The sequence below is a fragment of the Pipistrellus kuhlii genome, unplaced genomic scaffold (assembly GCF_014108245.1).
Source record: "Pipistrellus kuhlii isolate mPipKuh1 unplaced genomic scaffold, mPipKuh1.p scaffold_m20_p_153, whole genome shotgun sequence".
Classification (NCBI taxonomy): domain Eukaryota; kingdom Metazoa; phylum Chordata; class Mammalia; order Chiroptera; family Vespertilionidae; genus Pipistrellus; species Pipistrellus kuhlii.
The window spans coordinates 16,365-39,644 of NW_023425464.1; the positions used below are offsets into that span (position 1 = coordinate 16,365).

General features: G+C 51.7%; 2 long non-coding RNA genes across 2 annotated transcripts; both read right to left on the reverse strand.

The window, feature by feature from the left end:
• Nucleotides 1-1,218: 1,218 nt before the first annotated feature.
• On the reverse strand, nucleotides 1,219-15,200 carry LOC118719706. The gene is made up of 3 exons (XR_004988246.2): nucleotides 14,812-15,200; nucleotides 14,326-14,328; nucleotides 1,219-3,020 (listed from the first exon to the last, which is right to left on the reverse strand). It is a non-coding gene; the product is annotated as an uncharacterized LOC118719706 (long non-coding RNA).
• Nucleotides 3,544-13,163, reverse strand: LOC123652422. Its single transcript, XR_006741764.1, has 2 exons — nucleotides 11,877-13,163; nucleotides 3,544-3,765 (listed from the first exon to the last, which is right to left on the reverse strand). It is a non-coding gene; the product is annotated as an uncharacterized LOC123652422 (long non-coding RNA).
• Nucleotides 15,201-23,280: the final 8,080 nt, after the last annotated feature.

The following is a 23,280-nucleotide window of genomic DNA, read 5'->3' on the forward strand; positions in this document are numbered from 1 at the left end:
CCAGTAAGCTTTCCTTTCTCCACCGGGACCCCTCTGTTGCACATTCCTGGGACGCTGCCCTTGGGGAGCCTGTTCCGCTCATTCCCCTACCTCTGCTTTATCAGTCTAGGTCAGTGGTTCCAACCGTTCTCAGTGGGACAATTTGGAAGAACGGGGCCTGATTTGAGAAGGAGTTATTAAGGGTGCATTTCTTGCACTACTTGTGGTTCTAGAGGCATCAGATACAAGTACATCATAGAAGTATCTGTGGTGACGTATTGATGCAGTTCAGTTCTCCGTGATAGGTTTTAAAAGATGATTTGTTCCAATTGGAAATCACTTGGAAATGTGATTTTTTTTTTTACATTTTGGGGTTATTTCTTCCTCGATTCTTCAAGTGTCCTTTTGTTCTTTCATTTTTCTCTTTCATGGGTGCCATGTTCTTTGGAAGATTATTTAGACCAAGTCAGTGGCCTTTGAGGTGTCCTCCAAGCCAATAGGAGTTTACATTTGGAATAATGGCAATTATAAGTCACGGGCGGGGGCAAGCATCAGGATTTTAGAGATGCTTAGGAGGGGCGTGGGCAACAAAAGGTTGGGAACCTCTGCTCTGGGTCTTTGGCCTTCAGCCCTCTGTCTTGTCCCGTGCCTGCTCAGCCATGCCTGACACCATGGCGCTCAGTCTCCTCGTGCACACAGCCCTCCACTGGGTCTCGCCTTGCACCCTTCTAGAAGCTCTCCTTCCTCTGCCAGCCATGGGGTCTCTCCCAGATAATCTCCAGTCCCAGCTGGGCCTTGCTTCTGCTCTCTGGCCCTCCACGTGCTCTGTGACCGCATCGGTCCGCCCTAAATTCCCCGTTGGTCACTCGTGTCTCCCTCAGCCTTTCTCCTCAAGAGGCCTCAGTTGCAGGAACAAAGCTTGGTGCTCCTCTCCCTACTCACTCCAGGTGAATCCCGGGGTGCCACCCCCTATCCTCCCAGGACATTTCTTGGCTACATCCATTGGCTCGCTGTCTGCCTGGTCCAGGGTCCTCTGACCCCATTCTGACATTCTTGACTCTCATGCCTCCATCTCTACCACTCAGGAGCCCCTCTGCTCATGCTTCACCTCTCTGCCCAGGTCTCCTCTCTGCCACTTCCACGCAGTGATTCTCACCCGAGGGTGCATGACCCCCCAAGGCGGCCTATCAGCAACATCTTTGGGTATTCTTTTTTTTTAGAATTTTTTTTTTGTGGGGGTGGGTTTGTGGTTTAGAGCAGTGTGCTGCTTCCACTTCGGATGTTGTGATCGGCCTCCCTCGGGGGTCGTGCCCACCCACCCCACCCCCCTGGGGGGAAATCCCCTCCCCCCTCCCCCACCCCCCCCAGGGAAGAATCACTGCTGTGGAAGCCCATCCTGACTCCTGGGCCGCACTCATCCTTGGGCCCCTAGCCTTCCATTGACACATTTTCCTCAAAGGTCCCAGCATCGGCACCATTCCCACAATGTCCGGACACTGTCCTCTTGCACACACCCCATTCCTGTCCAGATGCCAGTCTGAAGAGACACTCTTATTGTTCCTCACGCCACGACCACAATCCTAATGCACGCACACACATGAGCTACTCGTTCCTCCCTGACTTTATGACTCTCATGCCTTGTGGAAGTACCTCTGTCCGCAACTTGGACCTTCTCAGCACACGATATTATCCCTTTTCTCTACCTCATTCCTCCTGCCAGAGCCCTGGCATGATCCTTCCACACAGCCACGGTGGTCCCCAGGCTTTTGCATGGGCCACTTCTCCACACCTCATCCTCCTGGGACCTCATCCCACCAGGCCGGCATTGCTCTTTGGCCTCACCCACTACTCTGTGAGCTTCCCCTGGGTGGGTTCCTTCACATTCAGGTGTCACTCAGGGGCTTAAGACTTGCTGCCTTCTCCTAGTGGCCACCCATGTTGCCCTTTTTGCCATTCTTTGCTTTGGGTGCAGTGCGTTGGTTGGTCTCCCTGTCCTTTCTCACTCTTTTTGCCCCTTGGAATTTGTCCCCTCTACTACTACGCTCTCCCACAGTTTGAATCTGCTCACCTGATGGCCTAGCTCTTGGCACCGGGGTCATCATCTATGCCGCTTTGCTTGTCTACCGCATACCTAGCAAGACAACTGTCCTTCCTGTGCCACGTGACTTTTCTGCAGTCACAGTCTTTGCATCTCCTGGCTGAAACCCGTCATGTAGTGTTCTGTGTGCTCCTTAAGTCATTGCCCACCTTCTTCACAGCCCAGTGCAGTCTCCTTGGCCTCCGTATACTGTCCTGCATCAGCATGTTTGCCCAATGCCCTCTGCTCACATCCTGTGAACCCGCAGTGTGACTTCCTCCCTGGAGGCAAACATGGTTCCCAGTAAGCTTTCCTTTCTCCACCGGGACCCCTCTGTTGCACATTCCTGGGACGCTGCCCTTGGGGAGCCTGTTCCGCTCATTCCCCTACCTCTGCTTTATCAGTCTAGGTCAGTGGTTCCAACCGTTCTCAGTGGGACAATTTGGAAGAACGGGGCCTGATTTGAGAAGGAGTTATTAAGGGTGCATTTCTTGCACTACTTGTGGTTCTAGAGGCATCAGATACAAGTACATCATAGAAGTATCTGTGGTGACGTATTGATGCAGTTCAGTTCTCCGTGATAGGTTTTAAAAGATTATTTGTTCCAATTGGATATCACTTGGAAATGTGATTTTTTTAAAACATGTTGGGGTTATTTCTTCCTCCATACTTCAAGTGTCCTTTTGTTCTTTCATTTTTCTCTTTCATGGGTGCCATGTTCTTTGGAAGATTATTTAGACCAAGTCAGTGGCCTTTGAGGTGTCCTCCAAGCCAATAGGAGTTTACATTTGGAATAATGGCAATTATAAGTCACGGGCGGGGGCAAGCATCAGGATTTTAGAGATGCTTAGGAGGGGCGTGGGCAACAAAAGTTTGGGAACCTCTGCACTGGGTCTTTGACCTTCAGCCCTCTGTCTTGTCCCGTGCCTGCTCAGCCATGCCTGACACCATGGCGCTCAGTCTCCTCATGCACACAGCCCTCCACTGGGTCTCGCCTTGCACCCTTCTAGAAGCTCTCCTTCCTCTGCCAGCCATGGGGTCTCTCCCAGATGATCTCCAGTCCCAGCTGGGCCTTGCTTCTGCTCTCTGGCCCTCCACGTGCTCTGTGACCGCATTGGTCCGCCCTAAATTCCCCGTTTGTCACTCGTGTCTCCCTCAGCCTTTCTCCTCAAGAGGCCTCAGTTGCAGGAACAAAGCTTGGTGCTCCACTCCCTACTCACTCCAGGTGAATCCCGGGGTGCCACCCCCTATCCTCCCAGGACATTTCTTGGCTACATCCATTGGCTCGCTGTCTGCCTGGTCCAGGATCCTTTGACCCCATTCTGACATTCTTGACTCTCATGCCTCCATCTCTACCACTCAGGAGCCCCTCTGCTCATGCTTCTCCTCTCTGCCCTGGTCTCCTCTCTGCCACTTCCACGCAGTGATTCTCACCTGAGGGTGCATAACCCCCCAAGTCCGCCTATCAGCAACATCTTTGGGTATTCTTTTTTTTTTAGAATTTTTTTTATTTGGGTGGTTTTGTGATTTAGAGCAGTGTGCTGCTCCCACTTCGGATGTTGTGATAGGCCTCCCTCGGGGGTCGTGCCCACCCACCCCACCCCCCTGGGGGGAAATCCCCTCCCCCCTCCCCCACCCCCCCCAGGGAAGAATCACTGCTGTGGAAGCCCATCCTGACTCCTGGGCCGCACTCATCCTTGGGCCCCTAGCTTTCCATTGACACATTTTCCTCAAAGGTCCCAGCATCGGCACCATTCCCACAATGTCCGGACACTGTCCTCTTGCACACACCCCATTCCTGTCCAGATGCCAGTCTGAAGAGACACTCTTATTGTTCCTCACGCCACGACCACAATCCTAATGCACGCACACACAGGAGCTACTCGTTTCTCCCTCCCAGCAATCCTCTCATTTTTTATGGTAATATCTTTATCCAGATTCTTGTCCTTCTTAGCCCATGATATTATCCATTTTTTCTGTCCGTCTCCCCAGAGTTCTTTATTGATTTCTGCCAACAATATTTTTCCCTGTTCATCTTTTTAATTTCTCTCCCTGGTTTGCTCTGGTTTTCCTTGTCTGCCCCTATGATCCTTATGTATTCCCCTTTAGTGCTCCTGAATCTTCCCATTTTTTCCCCTCAAACCGACCTTTCCTTTCCTTCTTTTTTTAGGGCTTCTCTTCCCCTCTCCTTTTTGTTCTTGCTTTCCCCCCTTTTTATCATCACCCTAAATACTTGATGGCGAATCAACCTTCCTCTATTAATGAAGATGTTTTTTCCCATGCTTGGAGATTGGCTCCAGTTTCTCAACCTCTTCTGAAATTCCAAGGTCAATCTGACTCCTGGGCTGCCAGCGCGCAATCTTGCCCACCTCTTGTTTTCCAGTAGTTTCCTCTGGCAGTTTTTCCTTGAAGTTTCCAATCTTGGCCCCCCTCTCACTCTGTCCCAGCAATCTTTTCTTGTAATCACCACAGTCCCTTCCCTACATTCTCTGCCACCTGACATTTCAAAACTCCTAGTCTACTTTAGAATATTGTTTTTTATGTTGCAGTTTCTTCCTGCCATCCCCTTTTTTTGACTCTCAGGTATTGTATCAATATCTTCATTCTGAATTTTGTTTTTCTTGGCTGTAATGGTCCTCACTTCCCTATTTTCTCCTGCCAACCTGTCCTTTCCCTTCCCTCCTTTCCTGGAGGTACTCTTTTGTTTCCTCTCTGGGTGGATTCACTAGTCTTTTCTACCCCCAATATTTGACATGGAATCAGTCCACAAGCTTAGATAAAAAAGTTGGTTTTCTCTGTGCCTAAAGCTTGGCTCATATAGTCCCATCCCCACCCCAATGCCCATTGATCCCTCCCCTTCCCTCCTGTTCAATCCCATCCTACCCAATGCCCACCCTATCTCAATCCCCACCCCAAATCCCAGCTATGCCCTTCCCTTTCTCCCTCCCCTTCCCTACCACCCACCCCATCCCTTCTCCTATCCCATCCCCTCCTCCCAGCCCAATCCCGCCGGATCCGGTTTAAGTAGTATAGAGCCTGGCCAAAAGTTTACCCTTGTCCCAACTTACAAGGCTATATGAGCTTCCACTGTTCCCTGCCCCTGCTATCCATGTTACTTTGTCACTGCTCACAATGTTTGTCCGAGAAATTAGAACTTTCTTCTGGTTCTCTCCTCTGAGATCTGCCAGGTGCCTACTCTGCCATCTTTATCTTCTCCTTGGTCCCCATTTGGAGTCTAGCCTATCTTCAGTCCACTGTGGTCCACTCTCCATCCTTCCTGAGTGCCTCATATTACCTCATCTGTCTCTGAGAGGTGATCCTTCACTGCAGGACATCAGAGCCCCAAATGGACATCATTCCCATGATCTTTCCTCAAGCTATGCATTTTTTCATTTCATCCAAGGAAGTCACCCTATCTCTTTTGGTTCATGCATCTCAAAGCTTCCTAATGTCTGTCATTTACCTACTTTTTATCATCACTTCTCCTTAGGTTTGTGCTTCCACCTAGACCTGCTGTCACCATTTATACTCTTTCTATCCCTTAGCCATGCCACCTTCCCTCTTGCTGTCTCTCATCTAGTCCTTCCACTGCCTCCAACCACTGCCTTCCCTTTATGCTACCTTTACCTTGGCCTTGCCCTGTCTCACTTTTCTTCCTTTCTCTCTCCCTTTAATCAAGATATTTGCCCACAAGACTAGACCCATACTTCCTCCTTTTCTTCCTTCACTCACCTCCACTGCTTCCATCTTGCCTCCACTTGGCCTGATTGCACCTATGCCCATCACCCTTGCTCATCCCCTACCCTTGGACAAGGTTTGGAGCCCCCCGTTTGCCCTCTTACCCTCTAGGTCACATACTGCTAACAACACCCATGCGCAGATTTTAAACCTTACTCTCCATCTCATACTGCATTTCCCCCTCTGTTGTCCCTCAACCTCTTTAACACGAGCCCCCCATCTCAAGCCACCATCCCACCCCTTGTTCTCTCCTGCTGTGCCTTATTGCTACCTATAATGGATTAGTTCTTGGATTAGCCCTATGAGATCCCACCGATTTGAAGATCCCCCATCCCTTTCTACTCCCCTGTGTGGAGTCTCTCCAACACAAGCTAGAATTCTCTTTCCAGCCTACCCAGAATAGCACAGCATGGATTCCATGATAGCTGTGAAATGTCACCTCCTTGATTCCTGTCTGCTCATCCATTTCTAAGCATATTTGCTACCCAAATACTAGACTCCATCAATGTGAGTCCATCCAGATGTCCTTGAGATTACCTGCCAATGGTTCCTGCTGGGTCCATTTAAATGTGCAGTGTGCCCCATTTTCTCACCACAATCATAGAAGCCCTCTCCCTACTTGCTCCTGATCTTCAAATGTCCAGGTTATGTCGTTACAGTCTGCTGTGCTCTAGTCCTACATCAGGTCTCAATACCACACATGCCACTTTTCTTTCCCCTTGAGTTCTGCAGATGTGGCAGTTGTTCAGCCTACCTTCCCATTTTCTGCCTTCCCAATAATGACTTATTCCCTTACATAATCATAAGATTCTCTCCCCTCTTCTGAAATGCCTGTCCCTTTCTCTTCCCTGAGATAACTCACTCTGCTGATCTCCTTATCGTGGCTTCAAGACTCCACTGTTTCTCTGTTTCTAGGTGTGGACTGAATCTTGCTTTACACATCCTCTGCTTTATCTCTATCATCTTCAATAGATGCCTCAACTTTATCTTCAATTTCTCATCCTACTTTCCCCACAACCTGCCTAACCTGGGATGGATTCATTTTTTTTTCTTTGATATTGGTTCCCTCTAACCTGCCCTGATATTTTTCCTGTTGCAAAGTTTTTGGTCCTCAAAGTGCTATACAGAATCCATCTTCTATTCCAATTCACCCCATGCATCCTACCTTTTCCAGTCCTGCTGGGTCCTGGAAAAGGTCCTTACCTATCTAAACTCCAATCTGACCTACCTTTCATCATCCCCTGACTTACAGGGTTGTCCCTAATGATTTCAGTGGGCCACTACCTTTACACCTCATCTACTCGCCTATTTCTCATTAACCTCTCCACACTGTCCTGAATGGCCTTCTTCATACCCTTGGTCCATTCATGGGAGCAGAGTTCCTGAATTCCCCACTTTCTCTCCCTCTTTCAGGCATTGTATCATCCCTCTCTTAGTACAGTGTATTCCCTAATTTTTTCAGGCCTATTCTGCCCTCGCTGCAAGGTGCCATCTCCTGTCCTTTCTCTTTGTTCCCTTGGAACATGGCCCCTCTACTACACTCTCCCAAAGTTCGAATCTGATCTCCTGATGTTGTACCTCTTGGGCCTGAATTCGTCATCTTTCCTGCTTTGCTTATCTACCTCATACCTGGCAAGACAACTGTCCTTCCTGAGCCATGTGGCATTTCTGCAGCCACAGTCTGTGCATCTCCTGGCCGAAACCCATAATGTTCTGTGTGCTCCTTAAGTCATTGCCCATCTTCTTCACAGCCCAGTGCAGTCTCCTTGGCCTCAATATACTGTCCTGCATCAGCATGTTTGCCCGATGCCCTCTGCTCACATCCTATGAACCCGCAGTGTGATTTCCTCCCTGGAGGCAAACATGGTTCCCCGTGACCTTTCCTTTCTCCACTGGGACCCCTCTGTTGCACATTCCTGGGACACAGCCTTTGGGGAGCCTAGTCCTCTGATTCTCTTATCTTTTCCTTATCACTCTAGCACTTTTACCTTTAGCCCTCCCTCTTGCCCACTAACTCATACCCAACACCACCCCCACCCCTGCCCGCTAACCCATACCCAACACCAAGGCTCTCAGTCTCGACCTCCACAGAGCCCTAAGTTCTGCTGTCAACCACTCCATTTCTACTTTCTCTACCAGCCATCGTATCTCTCCCCTAGATTATCTTCAGTGTGGTCTCCAGTCCCAACTAGGCCTTCTTTGTGCTCTACAGCCCATCAGGTGCTTTCTGATCACATCAGTCCATCCTAAATTTCCCCGTTGGTCACTTGTGTCTCCTTCAGTCTTTCTCCTCAAAAGGCCTCAGTTCTAAGACCAAATCTTGGTGCTCCACTCCCTCCTCACTCCAGGTGAATACCAACACCCTCTCCTGTATCCTTCCAGGAGATTTCTCACTGTCTGCCTGGTCCAGGGTCCTTTGACCCCATTGATGCCTCCATCTCCCCCACTCAGGGGCTCCTCTGCTCATGCTTCACCTCTCTGCCCAGCTCTCCTCTGTCCCTTTCACCCACTGATTCTCACCCGAGGGTGCATGACCCCCCAAGGCGGCCTCTCAGCAACATCTTTGGGTGTTTTTGTGTTTTCTTTTGGGAATTTTGTTTTGTTTTGTTATTTTGAACAGAGCATTGCTTCCCCTGCCGATGGTGTGAAAGACTTCCATTGGGGGTCATGCCCACCCCCACCCCCCAGGGGGGAAACTCCCCTCCCCCCTGCCTCCTCCCTCTTAGGAAGAATCACTGTGGAAGCCCAACCTGACTCCTGGGCTGTACTCACCCTCCCGCCTTTAATAATTTACTGTTGATATTTGCTCCTAAAGGATCCCAGCATTCCCAATCTCACTCTGGCATCCTCCCAACATTATTCTATTGATACCACCACATTCCCTTTCATATTTATTCTTTCATACCCTGCATACCCCAAACCCCAGTTTGCATCACAGCATTTTTTCACCCCTCTTCCAAATAGCCCTCATGCCCTACACTCTTGATGACTCTCAGGAATTGTGACAATATATTGGGTCCAAATCTTGTCATTCTTGGCCCCAGTTGTCCTCACACCCCTCTGTGTTTTCTGCCAACCAGACCTTTCCCCTCCCGCCCCCCACTTTGGAGTAACTCTCCTGTGCCTGCTCTGGGTGGATTCTCTGGTCTTCTCCACTCTTTCCTCAGCCCATAATCATCACCCTCACCACTTGACATGGAATCAGTCCACAAACTCATTAAAGAAGGTTTCCTCAGAGCCTGTAGTTTGGCTCATATTTCCCACCCATCCCAATCCCCATTGATCCCTACTCTGCCCTCCAGTTGAACCCCAATAAACCCTGCTCCTCAATGTAGCTCCCACCTCTCCAGTAACCCCCCATCCCTGCCTCCCACCCCATCCCCACCCTCTACCCTACCCTACCCCCGCGGATCCGTATTATTAAAGAGCCTGGCGGAAAAGTTCTCCCTTTGCCACAACTTTCAAGGTCACAAGAGCAACTGCTTTTATGCACTCACTGCTAGCCATCCCTTTTCCACTCCTCCTCTTCCCCATACTGGTGTTTATGCTGGCTCACACGGAAACTCTGAACTTCCTTCTGGTTGGCTCATCTGAGATCTTCCAGGGTGCCTACTCTGCCACTTCCCTTTTCTTCTGATCCCCCTGTTGTTGTCTAGACTGTCTCCCTTCAACTTCGTTCCACTCTCCATCTCTCCTGGATGCCTCCTATCATTTTGTCTGTATCTGGGAGGTGACTCTTCACTAGGGCAGCGTGAAGGCCCCATTGGAAATCCCTTCCTGCTACTGTTTCTCACACAACATAGCTCCCTTTCCTACTGGGTCTATGGAAAATGCCATCTCTTCTCCTGGGCCTATGCATCTCAAAGGCCCATAGTACTTATCATTTAGTCATATTGTGTCTTCCCTTCACAGGGGTGTGTGCTCCCTCCTCTGACTAGTTCTCACTACTCACTCTCTTTCCATCCCCCACAGGCCACACTCTCTCCTGAAACCATCTGCTGTCACCCATTATTAGGTTCTTTCACTGGTCCAGGCACTGCCTTTCCTTTAGGCTCCCTTTTCTCTAACCTTACCCTGTCTCACTTTTCTTCCTCTTCCCTTGCCCAGAGGACTTTATAGTCAGTCCTGCCACACCCTTCTCCTGTTCCTTCCCTCACCTCCATTGCTTCCATTTCTCCTCCCTCAGGCCCCTTATGCATCCCTTGCCATCACCCTTGACCTCCATTCTCTGTGGACACTGACCAGAACCCTGCCCCTCCTCCCCCCTTTTCCCTCTTTCCTCTTGGCCATGATCCCCTCAAAAGATCCACGTCAGAAGTTAGACCCCTCCCTTGTTCTCCATCACATTCTAACTTGCCTCCTTTGTTGCCCACTGGATCCAGCTTTCAACAAGAGCCTGTCCCCAACCCGCTGACATACCATCCTTTGCTATGTCCCTCTGTGCCTCTTTACTGTCCACATTATCTTCTCAGACTGGATCTATAACATACCACAGCTTTTAAAGTTCCCACATTCTTCCTACTTCTATGAGGAGTCTTTCAGCTGCAAGTAGACCTCCACACATCATTGCCCCTAGTACAGTAGATGCATGCATCAGGTGCTCATCGCGAAATGCAACTCCTGCCTATGTTCCCATTAGCTCCTCCACCATTTTTTTTTTTTTTTTTTTGCATATCTGCTAAACATCCATATGAGTCTCGCCCAAAGTCCCTGAGGCAAAGTATCTGCTTTCTCCACATTCACTCCCTCCTTCCTATTCTTCGCCATCCCTTTCAGCACAGGATCCTCTCACCAAGCCTCTCCTGTGCTGAGAGGCAGCACCACCTGCCCATTCTCACTATTCTGGCCCATTGGACCACCCACCCCTTAACACACTCTCCTTCCTAGTGTTCAAAGAGAACACCTGGGTTCAGAGCTTCTCCTGCTTTGCTTCTGTACTGCATACATGGCCAAGGCCCTGTCCTCCGTGGCCATGTGACATTCTTTAGGCTACTGTCTGTGAGTCTTCTGGCTGGATTCAGTAGTCTGCTCTGCTATGTGTCCCTTCTTGATCCCCACCCACTACCATTCCAATTCAGTCATCATTGCTTCAGACATACTGTACTGTATCCCCACGCTCCATGCACCAACCCCAGCTCATACCCTGTGGAACAGTTGTAGTTTCCTCCTGGGACCCACAAATGTCACTCCCCATTAACATTTCATGTTTCCATTCAGACCACTTTGTTGCACACTCTTTGGACACAGCTCCTGGAAGCCTCCTCCGACTCTCCTCTTTTTCTTGTCACCACAGGACTTTTGCCTTCAGTCCTCCCTCTTGTTTCAATACCTACCAACCCCACACCTGACACCAAGGCACTCGGTCTCGAATTGCATAGAGCCCTTTGTACTGCTCTTCTTTCTCTCCTTCCTTTCCCAGCAGTCATCTCTCTCCCAGATGTTCTCCTTCAGTATCTCCTGCCCTGCCTCGCCTTGCCTTTAGGTGGGCATCCTTGCTCTCTGTTCACATCCACATATCCCCATTCACTAGCCACTACCATGTAACTCAACCCTACTCCTCAAGTATCCTTGGAACATCATGTTAGTGCTCCAGTCCCTAATCCCAACCCCCCCCCCCCCCCCCCCCACCCCACCCCCGCCCCAGGTGCCTTCACGGCTACATCCATTTGCTCGCTGTCTGCTTGGTCTAGGATCCTTTTGACCCCATTCTAACATTCTTAACTCTGATACCTCCCCCTCCCCCACTCAGGTGCTCATCTGCTCATGCTTCACCTCTCTGCCAAGCTTTCTTCTCTGCCCCTTCCACCCAGTGATTTTCACCCGAGGGTGCATGACCCCCAAGGTGGCTTCTCATCAACACCTCTGGGTTGTGTTTTTGTGTTTTCTTTTTGAATTTTGTTGGTTTTGTTGTATTGATCAGAGCACTGCTCCCTCCTCAGATGGTGTGATAGGCCTCCCTTCGGGGTCATGCCCACTGTCCCCCCTCAGGTGAAATTCACCCCTTCTTACCCCCAGGAAGAATCACTGCTGTGGAAGCCCAACCTGACCCCCTGAATGAGCATTTACCCTTTATGCCTCTTACCCTTCCATCAGTTGCCATTGACATTTTTTCCTCAAATTCACTGCATTGGCCCCCACTCTCACATTGTCCTGGCACTATCTTCATGGAACCATCACGTTCCTTCCCGTATTTACCCTTTGATAGCCAACATGCCCCAAACCTAATGTCTGCATTAGAACATTGCTCTTTACACACACACACACACACACACCCTGATACTCTCTCTTCCTGCCCCCCTCCTTTAAGACTCTTAAATTATGACCATATCTTTGATCCAAATCTGTCCTTCTTAGTACTTTCCCTAAGTTACCCCTCCTTTTCAGGTCCATGACTTTGTCCTCCTGCAGAGTTTTGTCCCTATGGTCCTCACATCCCTTTGTTTCCCGCCAGCCAGACTTTCCCTCTCTCCCTCCCCCACCACCACCACCTGCAACCATTCTCCTATGTCCTCTCTGGGTGGACTCCCCCACACTCTCTATAACCTTTAGTCATCACCCCCAACACAATTTGGAATCAGTCTATAAGCTCAGTAAAAGAAGATGGTTTCTCTGAGACAGGAGTTTGGCTCATGTTTCCCATCCCCACCCCAAAGCTTATCAATCCCAACCCTGCCCTCCTATCAAACCAGACCTATATCCAAACCTGGATCCTTTCCTCACCCATCACCTGTTCCCACCCCATCCCCACCGGATCCATAGTAAAGAGCCTGGCCAGAAGGTTCTATCCTTGCTACAGCACTCAGCTGCAGAATCATCCTTGCTAGCCACCCTTTTCCTGCTCCTCCTTCCCTATGCTGCTGCTTGCACTGGCTGGCCTTAAAGTTCTGCACTTCCTTCTGGTTGGCACCTCTGAATCTCAGGATGCCTCCTCTGCCATATCCCTCTTCTCTTCACTCCCCTTGGTGTCCAGCCTGTCTCCCTTCCACAACACTCTACTCTCCACCTTTTCTTGGGTAACTCCCATCACCTTGTCTTTTTCTGGAATTGACCCTCGCATGTTGCTACATCAAAACCATTTGGGCATTCCTTCATGTTGCTATACCATCCATTTCTTCTCTTTCCCACATTGGCCCAAGGAAGGCACTGCCTCTTTTCTAGGGCTTATGGATCTCAAAGCTCCCTAGTGCCTGTCATTTATTTACATAGGGTTGTGCTCTCTCCTATGACTTGCTGTAACTGCTCACTCTTTCCATCCCCTCATCATACTGTGTTCTTTCTGAAGCCATCTGCTGCCTCTCATCGGGTCCTTTCACTATTCTAGCCATCACCTTCCTTTTATGCTTATTATTCCTTAGCCTTCTCCCAAATCCAAGTTGTGGATTTGGTCATCATTGTAAAATGTCACCTCCTCTTCTCTCCATCCTCTCCCCTCCCGTTTTCATGTGTATTTATTACGCATCTCAATCCCTAAGGTTACCTGCCATGGTTTCTGTGCAGGGTCAGTCTTAATGTGCAATGCAGCCTGTTTCTCTTTCACATCAGTCAGTGTTGTCCCTTTGCCCATGTGCTCCTGAAGGCCTTTAGTCTTCAAATGCCCAGGCTATTACTTCTCACCTCTGCTCTGCTCCTTAGTCTGGTCTCAATACCTCAGATGCACCACTGTTGCCCCTAACTGCCCTCCCCTGCTGGCCTGGTCACCCCTAACTGCCCTCCCCTGCTGGCCTGGTCACCCCTAACTGTCCTCCCCTGCTGGCCTGGTTGCCCCCAACTGTCCTCCCTTCAGGCCTAATCGGCCCCAACTCCCCTCTCCTGCTGGCCCGGTCACCAGGCCAACAACTGATGTCCCCAGGTTGAGAGCTCTTCAAGCCACCTTCCCATTTCCCTTTTACTGACACCAAGCCCCTCCCATGTTTGTGAAGTTCTTTCCCTTTGTCCCTGCTGTTTGTCCATTCCCTTCCCCTCTGCTCCCCTGACCATCTCCCTCATCACCTGCCAATCATCCCACGAATTCACTTGTCTTTTCCTTAACATCTGCTTCCCTCTTTCTTCACTTGTGTTCATACTGCCCCGGTTGCCAGCATCTTCTTCCCCAGCGTACTCTACTGAATCCACCTGCCATCTGAAGTAACTCCTAAGCACTCTACCAAGTCTACTTATCAAGTCCACCATTCTGGAGACAGTTGCTTCTCTGGGCTTCACTCTTACCTTTCATCTTCTCACCCTGCCATTCCCTGCCAGAGCTGTCCCCACATTTTCCACTGGCCACTATCTCTATCCTCTGGCTCCTCCAACCTCCCCCAAGTGCCTGGACTGCTTTACCAGCACTGTTCTCTTCCTCCTGCGTGGGCTTCCGCATGCCCTGGTTCCACTTTTGTGGAAAAAATACCTAGATTCTTCATGTCTACTCCCTCTTTGGGGCTCTTGGCTCATTGGTCCCTGAACCTCTCAGTAAACCTCTCCTGTCATAGATGCAAGTTGCCATCACCTGCCCTTTCTCGCTGCCTTGTCCCATTGGGACACAGCCCTAGCACGCTCTCCCAGGGTTTGAATCTGCTCACCTGATCTTGACCTCTTGGGCCTGGGTTCATCCTCTCTCCTGCTTTGATTCTCTACTGCATACAGAGCAAAGGAACTGTCCTACCTGAGCCATGTGAGAATCTTTCAGCTACTACCCATGAATTCACAAGCTGGATTCAGTAGTCTCAGATCCCCCACCCACTCCTCATCCCAATTCAGTAGCCATTGTCTCAGACATACTGTACTGAATCCCCATGCTCCACCCACCAACCCCTGCTCATGCCCTGTGCTTTACTACTGGGACCTGCAGATGTCACTCCTTGTAACCATCTATGTTTCCGTTCAGACCACTTTGTTGTATACTTTCTGACAGCTCCTGGGAAGCTTCTGGCTTTTACTCTCCTACTATATTCCTGTTCCCACAGAACTTTTGCCTTTTGCCCTCTCTCATGCCTCTACCTGCCAACCTTACACCTGATACCAAGGCAGTCGGTCTCAACCTGCACAGAGCCCAGGGTACTGCCGTCCACCCCTTCTCTCTTCCTCCCTGCAGGCATTCATTCTCTTCCATCCCATCTGCCCCTTCCACCTGTCCTGCATGGAGCTCTCTGCTCATATCCACACAAACCCAACTCCCTTCACCACTCCCATCTCTCCCAGCCTTATACCTCAGGCATACTATGTTGGCGCTTCACTCCCTATGAATTAATGGTGAATCCCAGCCCACCCACCACATTTCTCTTCTGCTATATCCATTTGCTTACTACCTGCCTGGCCCAGGGTCCTTTGACATTCTGACATTCTTGACTTTGATGCCTCCCCCTCTCCTACTCAATTGCTCATCTGCTCATGCTTCACCTCTCTGCCCAGCTCTCCTCTCTGCCCAGCGATTCTCACCAAGGGTGCATGACCTCCAAGGCGGCCTATCAGCAATATCTTTGGAGTGTGTTTTTGTGTGTGTTTTTTGTTTTTGTTTTTGTTTTGTTTTTTGTTCTAAGCAGAGCATTGCTCCTCTTCCAGACAGTGTGATAGGCTTCCCTGGAGGGCCATGCACACCACCCCCAAGGGTGAAACTCATTCCCCCAACCCCCAGGAAGAATCACTGCTATGGAAGCCCAACCTGACCCCCTGAATGAGCATTTTCCTTTCATGCCTCTTACCCTTCCATCGGTTGCCAATGACACTTTTTCCTGAAAAAAAAAACCTAGCATTGGCACCACTCCGACCCTGTCCTGACACTGTCCTTTTGGACCCACCACATTCCCTTTCATATTCAGATATTCTTTCATATCTGAAATGCCCAAACCCCAGTCCAAATGAGGACATTTCATCTTATTTTTGTTTGTTTGTTTGTTTGTTCGTTCCTCAGAGACTCCTTTAGTCCTATGTGTAACTCTAGTTTCACATATCCATTCTTTCTCTTCTCTGCCATATTTAACTGCCTGCTCATCCCGCCCAATTCCATAACTGGTTCTGCACCATCTTTCTGAAAAAGTTAGAAGTTCCTTCTAGTTATGGATGTACACTTTTCAGTTCCATCCCATGGTACCCTTTTCCTCATGTCAAGTCTTCTTGATCTTTTCTTAAACATTTTTGCCTCCTTTGTTTGGAATTGGATTAAATATACAGGTCAACCTATCTTTTCCACTTTACCTTTTTCTCCACCCCAGGGCATATAGCTGCCTTCTGTCTTGTTTCTATCCTCCCTTCACTTTCCTCAATACCTTTGGCTCATCTTCAGTCCTCTGTCCATTTCCTCGCTTTATTCACTATTTGTATTGCGCTCAGATTCCTGGGTCTCCTTTTTTGTAAAGCTGTTTGACCCTGTATTTACTCTAGTTACTCTGAGATAAGTATCTACCGTGTTTCACCGAAAATAAGACATCCTCCAAAAATAAGACCTAGCCCATGGAAAGATAAGACATCCCCTGAAAATAAGACCTAGCGCAACTTTGGGAGAAAAAAATTAATATAAGACACTGTCTTATTTTCGGGGAAACAGGGTAGTCCATACAGTGCTCTTTTTACTTAGTTTCTATCATTTGTATTCTTGTTCCATTAGATACAATGAAAGTCCCAAATCTTGTTTTTCAGTATGTTGTTCATCACATGATCTTTCCTATCATTTTTTGTGGGGTTCCCCCCCCCTCCTCTTTTTTATTAACCATTTAAATAGTATATAAAATAGTATATATATCATTCTCATAAGTTAACCAATACCTTCCTCTTTGGATCCTCTTTTTGTTCTACATCCATTGCTCAATCCATTTTTGTGTTTTTTATTTCCTACATACAATACTTTGCTGAATGACTTTAGTCTTCTATTTATTCCTTGGTAGAATCCCTGCAACTTGCCTTGTTTCACATCCACTTCATTGAACCTGTCTCTAACTTTTCTTTATATTGATTGTTCTCACCCATGCAAATGTACTTTTTTGGAGACTGGCCCTCTTAAGTCTCATATTTAATTTTCATTTTATCTGCCTCTTTTCTTCCTTTAAGAACTGCCTTACCACACAGTTCTCTTATTGATTCAACTGTTGTATAAATATAAGCAATTTCCCATTATCTTTTGTTTATAATATACCAAAAAACAATTTTGTTAATAAACACATATGGCAGTATCTTTTTTCTTCCTTTAAGAACTGCCTTACCACACAGTTCTCTTATTGATTGAACTGTTGTATAAATATAGGCAATTTCCCATTATCTTTTGTTTATAATATACAAAAAAAACAATTTTGTTAATAAACACTTATATGGCAGTATCTTGAATTTTAAAAACCCCTCAACCATCCCTTTTAAAAAAATTCAACATATTTTAAACCATCACAACATTCCTGTATAACAAAGAGGTAATATGTAAATTGACCATTATTCCAACACACAAGATGGCCACCCCAATGTGGATACAAGATGGCTGCCACAAGATGGCAGGAAGGGGAGGACAGTTAGGGGTGACCAGGCCAGCAAGGGAGGTCAATTAGGGGCAACCAGGCCAGCAGGGAAGGACAATTAGGGGGACCAGGCCTGCAGAGGAGGATAGTAAGGGGTGACCAGGCCTACACGGAAGAGCAGTTGGAGGGGACTAGGCCTTTAGCAGAGGACAGTTAAAAGGACCACGCCTACAGGAGAGGACAGTTGGGGGGGACTTAGCCTACAGGAGAGGGAAGTTAGGAGTGACGAAGCCAGCAGGGGAAAGCAGTTGGGGACAACCAGGCCTTACGTGGAGGAGAGTTAAAGAGATCAGGCCAGAAGGGAAGGGCAGTTAGGAGTGACCAGGATGGCAATGGAGGCAAGTTAGGGGTGACCTGGCCAGCAGGGGAGGACAGTTGGGGCTGACTAGGTCTGCAAGGGAGGTCAGTTAGGGGTGACCAGGCCTGCAGGGGAGGGAAGTTGGGGGCAACCAGGCCTTCAGAGGACAGTTAAAGGGACCAGACCAGCAGAGTAGGGCATTTAGGGGTGACCAGGCCAGCAGGGGAGGGCAGTTAGGGGTGACCAGGCCTGCAGGGGAGGGAAGTTGGGGGCAACCAGGCCTTCAGAGGACAGTTAAAGGGACCAGACCAGCAGAGTAGGGCATTTAGGGGTGACCAGGCCAGCAGGGGAGGGCAGTTGGGGGTGACCAAGCCAGCAGGGGAGGGCAGTTAAGAGCAACCAGGCCTGCAGGGGAGGAAAGTTGGAGGCGGGGGGGACCTGGCCTGTAGGAGAGGGAAGTTAGGGATGACCAGGCCACAGGGGAGGAAAGTTAGGGATGTCCAGGCCTACAGGGGACAACAGTTAGAGGGACCAGGCCTGCAGGGGAGGAAAGTTGGAGGCGGGGGGGACCTGGCCTGTAGGAGAGGGAAGTTAGGGATGACCAGGCCACAGGGGAGGAAAGTTAGGGATGTCCAGGCCTACAGGGGACAACAGTTAGAGGGACCAGGCCTGCAGGGGAGGACAGTTAGAGGTGACCAGGCCTGCAAGGGAGGACAGTTAGGGATGACCAGGTCTGCAGGGGAGGTTAGTTAGGGGTGACCAGGCCAGCATGGGAGGGCATTTGAGGGCAACCAGGCCTTCAGGGGAGGATAATTAAATTGACCAGGCCTGCAGGGGAGAACACTTAAAGAGACCAGGCCAGCAGGGTAAGGCAGTTAAGAGTGACTGGCCTGAGGGGAGGACGGTTAGGGGCAACCAGGCCTGCAGGGTAGGGAAGTTGGGGGGCTGTGGGGGACCTGGGCTGCAGGGGAGGGAAGTTGGGAGTGCGGGAGACCTGGGCTGCAGGAGAGGGAAGTTAGGGGTCACCAGGCCACAGGGGAGGGCAGTTGGGGGCGACAGATCTTCAGGGAGGACAGTTAAAGGGACCAGGCTGGCAGGGAAGGGCAATTAGGGGCAACCAGGCCTGCAGGGGATGCAGTTGTGAGGACCAGGCCTGTAGAGGAGGACAGTTAAGGGCAACCAGGCTGACAGGAAAGGGCAGTTAGGGGTGACCAGGCCATTAAGGAAGGGCAGTTAGGGGCAACCAGACTGGCAGGGAAGGGCAGTTAGGAATGACCAGGCCATCAGGGAAGGGCAGTTAGGGGCAACCAGACTGGCAAGGGACACAAGGTAGGGGTGACCAGGCCAGCAGGAGAGGGCAGTTGGGGCCGACTAGGCCTGCAAGGGAGGATAGTTAGGGGCGACCATGCCAGCAGGGGAGGGCAGTTAGCAGCGACCAGGACTGCAGGGAAGGTCAGTTGGGGGGACCTGGCCTGTAGGAAACGTTAGGGGCGACCAAACCAGTGGGGGAGGACAGTTAAAGGGACCAGGCTTACAAGGGAGGAGAGTTAGGGGCAACCAGGCCTGCAGGGGATGGCAGTTGTGGGGAGGAAAATTAGGGGCAATCAGGCCTGGATGGGAGGGAAGTTAGGGGTTATCGGCCAGCAGAGGTGAGCATCGGGGGCAACCAGGCCTTCAGAGGACACTTAAAGAGACCATGCCATAGGGGAGGACAGTTAAAGGGACCAGGCCAGCAAGGAAGGAGAGTTAAAGGGACCAAGCCGGCAGGGAAGGGCAGTAAAAGGGACCAGGCCTGCACGGGAGGGAAATTAGAGGTGACCAGGGCACAGGGGAGGGCAGTTGGGGGCAACCTGGCTGGCAGGGGAAGACAGTTAAAGGGACCAGGCCAACAGGGGAGGGCAGTTGAAGGGACCAGTCCGGCATAGGAGGGCAGTTAGGGGCAGACTGGCCAGCAATGGAAGACAGTTAAAGGGACCAGGCCGTTAGGGAAGAGCAATTAGGGGCAACCAGGCCAGCAAGGGAGGGCAGTTAGGGGCAACCAGGCCTGCAGGGGAGAGCAGTTGTGGGGACCAAGCCTGCAGGGGAGGAGAGTTAGGGGCAACCAAGCTGGCAGGGGAGGGCAGTTAGGGGTGACCAGACTGGCAATGGAGGCAAGTTAAGGGTGACCAGGCCAGCAGGAGAGGGCAGTTGGGGCCAACTAGGCCTGCAAGGGAGGACACTTAGGGGTGACCAGGCCTGCAGGGGATGGCAGTTGGGGGGAGAAAAGTTAGGAGCAACCAGGCCTGCAGGAGAGGGAAGTTGGGGTAGGGGGTACCTGGCCTGGAGAGGAGGAAAGTTAGGGGTGATCAGGCCAGCAGGGTGGTCATTGCGGCAACCAGGCCTTCACAGGACAGTTAAAGGGACCAGGCCTGCAGGGTAGGGCAATTAGGGGTGACCATGCCAGCAGGGGAGGGCAGTTAAAGGGACTAGGTTGGCAGGGGCAGCAGTTAGGGGCGGCCAGGCCAGCAAGAGAGGACAGTTAAAGAGACCAGGCCAGAAGGGTAGGGCAGTTAGGGGTGACCAGGCCAGCAGGGGAGGGCAGTTGAGGGCAACCAGGTCTTCAGGGGAGGACAGTTAAAGGAACCAGGCCTGCAGGGAAGGACAGTTAAAGGGCCAAGCCTGCAAGGGAGGGCAGTTAGGGGCCGCCAGGCCAGCAAGGGAGGACAGTTAGAGTCTACCAGCTGATAGGGAAGGGCAGTTAGAGGCTACCAGGCCAGCAGGGGAGGGCAGTGTGGGAACCAGGCCTGCAGGGGAGGACAGTTAGGGGCAACCAGGCCTACAGGGAAGAACAGTTAGGGGTAACCAGGCCAGCATAGGAGGGTAGTTTAGGGCAACCAGGCCTTCAGGAGAGGACAGTTAAAGGGACCAGGCCAGCAGGAGAGGGCAGTTAGGGGTGACCGGGCCTGAGGGGAGGACAGTTAGGAGCAATCGGGCCTGCAGGGGAGGAAAGTTAGAGGCAGTTGGGATCTGGCCTGTAGAAGAGGGAAGTTAGGGGTGACTAGACCTACAGGGAAGAACAGTTAGAAGGACCAGGCCTGCAGGGGAGGACAGTTAAAGGTGACCAAGCCTGCAAGGGAGGATAGTTAAGGGTGACCAAGCCAGCATGGGAGGGCATTTGAGGGCAACCAGGTCTTCAGGGGAGGACAGTTAAATTGACCAGGCCTGCAGGGGAGAACACTTAAAGAGACCAGGCCAGCAGGGTAGGGCAGTTAGGAGTGACTGGCCTGAGGGGAGGACGGTTAGGGGCAACCAGGCCTGCAGGGTAGGGAAGTTGGGGGGCTGCGGGGGACCTGCGCTGCAGGGGAGGGAAGTTAGGGGTCACCAGGCCACAGGGGAGGGCAGTTGGGGGCGACAAGTCTTCAGGGAGGACAGTTAAAGAGACCAGGCAGGCAGGGAAGGGCAGTTATGGGCAACCAGACCTGCAGGGGAGGTAGTTGTGAGGACCAGGCCTTCAGGGGAGGACAGTTAGGGGCAACCAGGCTGGCAGGGAAGGGCAGTTAGGGGTGACCAGGCCATTAAGGAAGGGCAGTTAGGGGCAACCAGACTGGCAAGGGACACAAGGTAGGGGTGACCAGGCCAGCAGGAGAGGGCAGTTGGGGCCGACTAGGCCTGCAAGGGAGGACAGTTAGGGGCGACCATGCCGGCAGGGGAGGGCAGTTAGCAGCGACCAGGACTGCAGGGAAGGTCAGTTGAGGGGACCTGGCCTGTAGGAAAAGTTAGGGGCAACCAGGCCAGTGGGGGAGGACAGTTAAAGGGACCAGGCTTACAGGGGAGGAGAGTTAGGGGCAACCAGGTCTGCAGGGGATGGCAGTGGTGGGGAGGAAAGTTAGGGGCAACCAGGCCTGCAGGGGAGGGAAGTTAGGGGTTATCGGCCAGCAGAGGTGGGCATCGGGGGCAACCAGGCCTTCAGAGGACACTTAAAGAGACCATGCCATAGGGGAGGACAGTTAAAGGGACCAGGCCAGCAAGGAAGGAGAGTTAAAGGGACCAGGCCTGCACGGGAGGGGAGGGAAGTTAGAGGTGACCAGGCCACAGGGGAGGGCAGTTGGGGGCAACTAGGATGGCAGGGGAAGACAGTTAAAGGGACCAGGCCAACAGGGGAGGACAGCTGAAGGGACTAGGTTGGCAGGGGAGGGCAGTTAGGGGCAGACTGGCCAGCAATGGAGGACAGTTAAAGAGACCAGTCCGGCATGGGAGGGCAGTTAGGGGCAACCAGGCCTGCAGGGGAGGGCAGTTGTGGGGACCAGGCCTGCAGGGGAGGAGAGTTAGGGGCAACCAAGCTGGCAGGGGAGAGCGGTTAGGGGTGACCAGGCCATCAGGGGAGGGCAGTTAGGGGTATCCAGACTGGCAATGGAGGCAAGTTAAGGGTGACCAGGCCAGCAGGGGAGGGCAGTTGGGGCCAACTAGGCCTCCAAGGGAGGACACTTAGGGGCGACCAGGCCTGCAGGGGATGGCAGTTGTGGGGAGAAAAGTTAGGAGCAACCAGGCCTGCAGGAGAGGGAAGTTGGGGTAGGGGGTACCTGGCCTGGAGAGGAGGAAAGTTAGGGGTGATCAGGCCAGCAGGGTGGGCATTGGGGTAACCAGGCCTTCAGAGGACAGTTAAAGGGACCAGGCCAGAAGGGTATGGCAGTTAGGGGTGACCAGGCCTGCAGGGTAGGGCAATTAGGGGTGACCATGCCAGTAGGGAAAGACAGTTAAAGGGACCAGGCCTGCAGGGTAGGGCAGTTAGGGGTGACCAGGCCAGCAAGGGAGGGCAGTTAAAGGGAGTAGGTCGGCAGGGGAGGGCCATTAGGGGCGGCCAGGCCAGCAAGAGAGGACAGTTAAAGGAACCAGGCCGGCAGGGGAGGGCAATTGTGGGAACCAGGCCTGCAAGGGAGGACAGTTAGGGGCAACCAGGCCTGCAGGGGAGGACAGTTAGGGGTGACCGGGCCACAGGGGAGGACAGTTAAAGGACCAGGTTGGCAGGGGAGGGCAGTTAAAGGGACTAGGTCATCAGGGGAGGGTAGTTAGGGGCAGCCAGGCCAGCAAGGGAGGACAGTTAGAGGCTACCAGCTGGTAGGGAAGGGCAGTTAGAGGCTACCAGGCCAGCAGGGGAGGGCATTTGTGGGAACCAGGCCTGCAGGGAAGGACAGTTAGGAATAATCAGGCTGGCAGGGGAGAAGTTAAAGGGACCAGGCCGGCAGGGAAGGGCAGTTAGGGGCGACCAGGCCAGCAGGAGAGGGCAGTTAGGGGCAACCAGACCGGCAGGGAAGGGAAGTTGGGTGTGGGGGGTACCTGGCCTGCAGGGAAGGGAAGTTAGGGATGACCAGGCCTGCAGGGTAGGGCAGTTGTGGGGACCAGGCCTGCAGGGAAGGACAGTTAGGGACAATCAGGCTGGCAGGGGAGAAGTTAAAGGGACCAGGCCAGCAGGGAAGGACAGTTAGGGGCGACCAGGCCAGCAGGAGAGGGCAGTTAGGGGCAACCAGGCCGGCAGGGGAGGGCATTTAGGGCCAGCCAGGCTGGCAGAGGAGTGTGGTTAGGGGTAAACGGGCCAGCAGGAGAGGGGAGTTGGGACCAACTAGGCCTACAAGGGAGGACAATTAGGGGCGACCAGGCCTGCAGGGGAGGGCATTTAGGGGCAACCAGGTCAGCATGGGAGAACAGTTAGCGGGAACCAGGACTGCACGGAAGGTCAG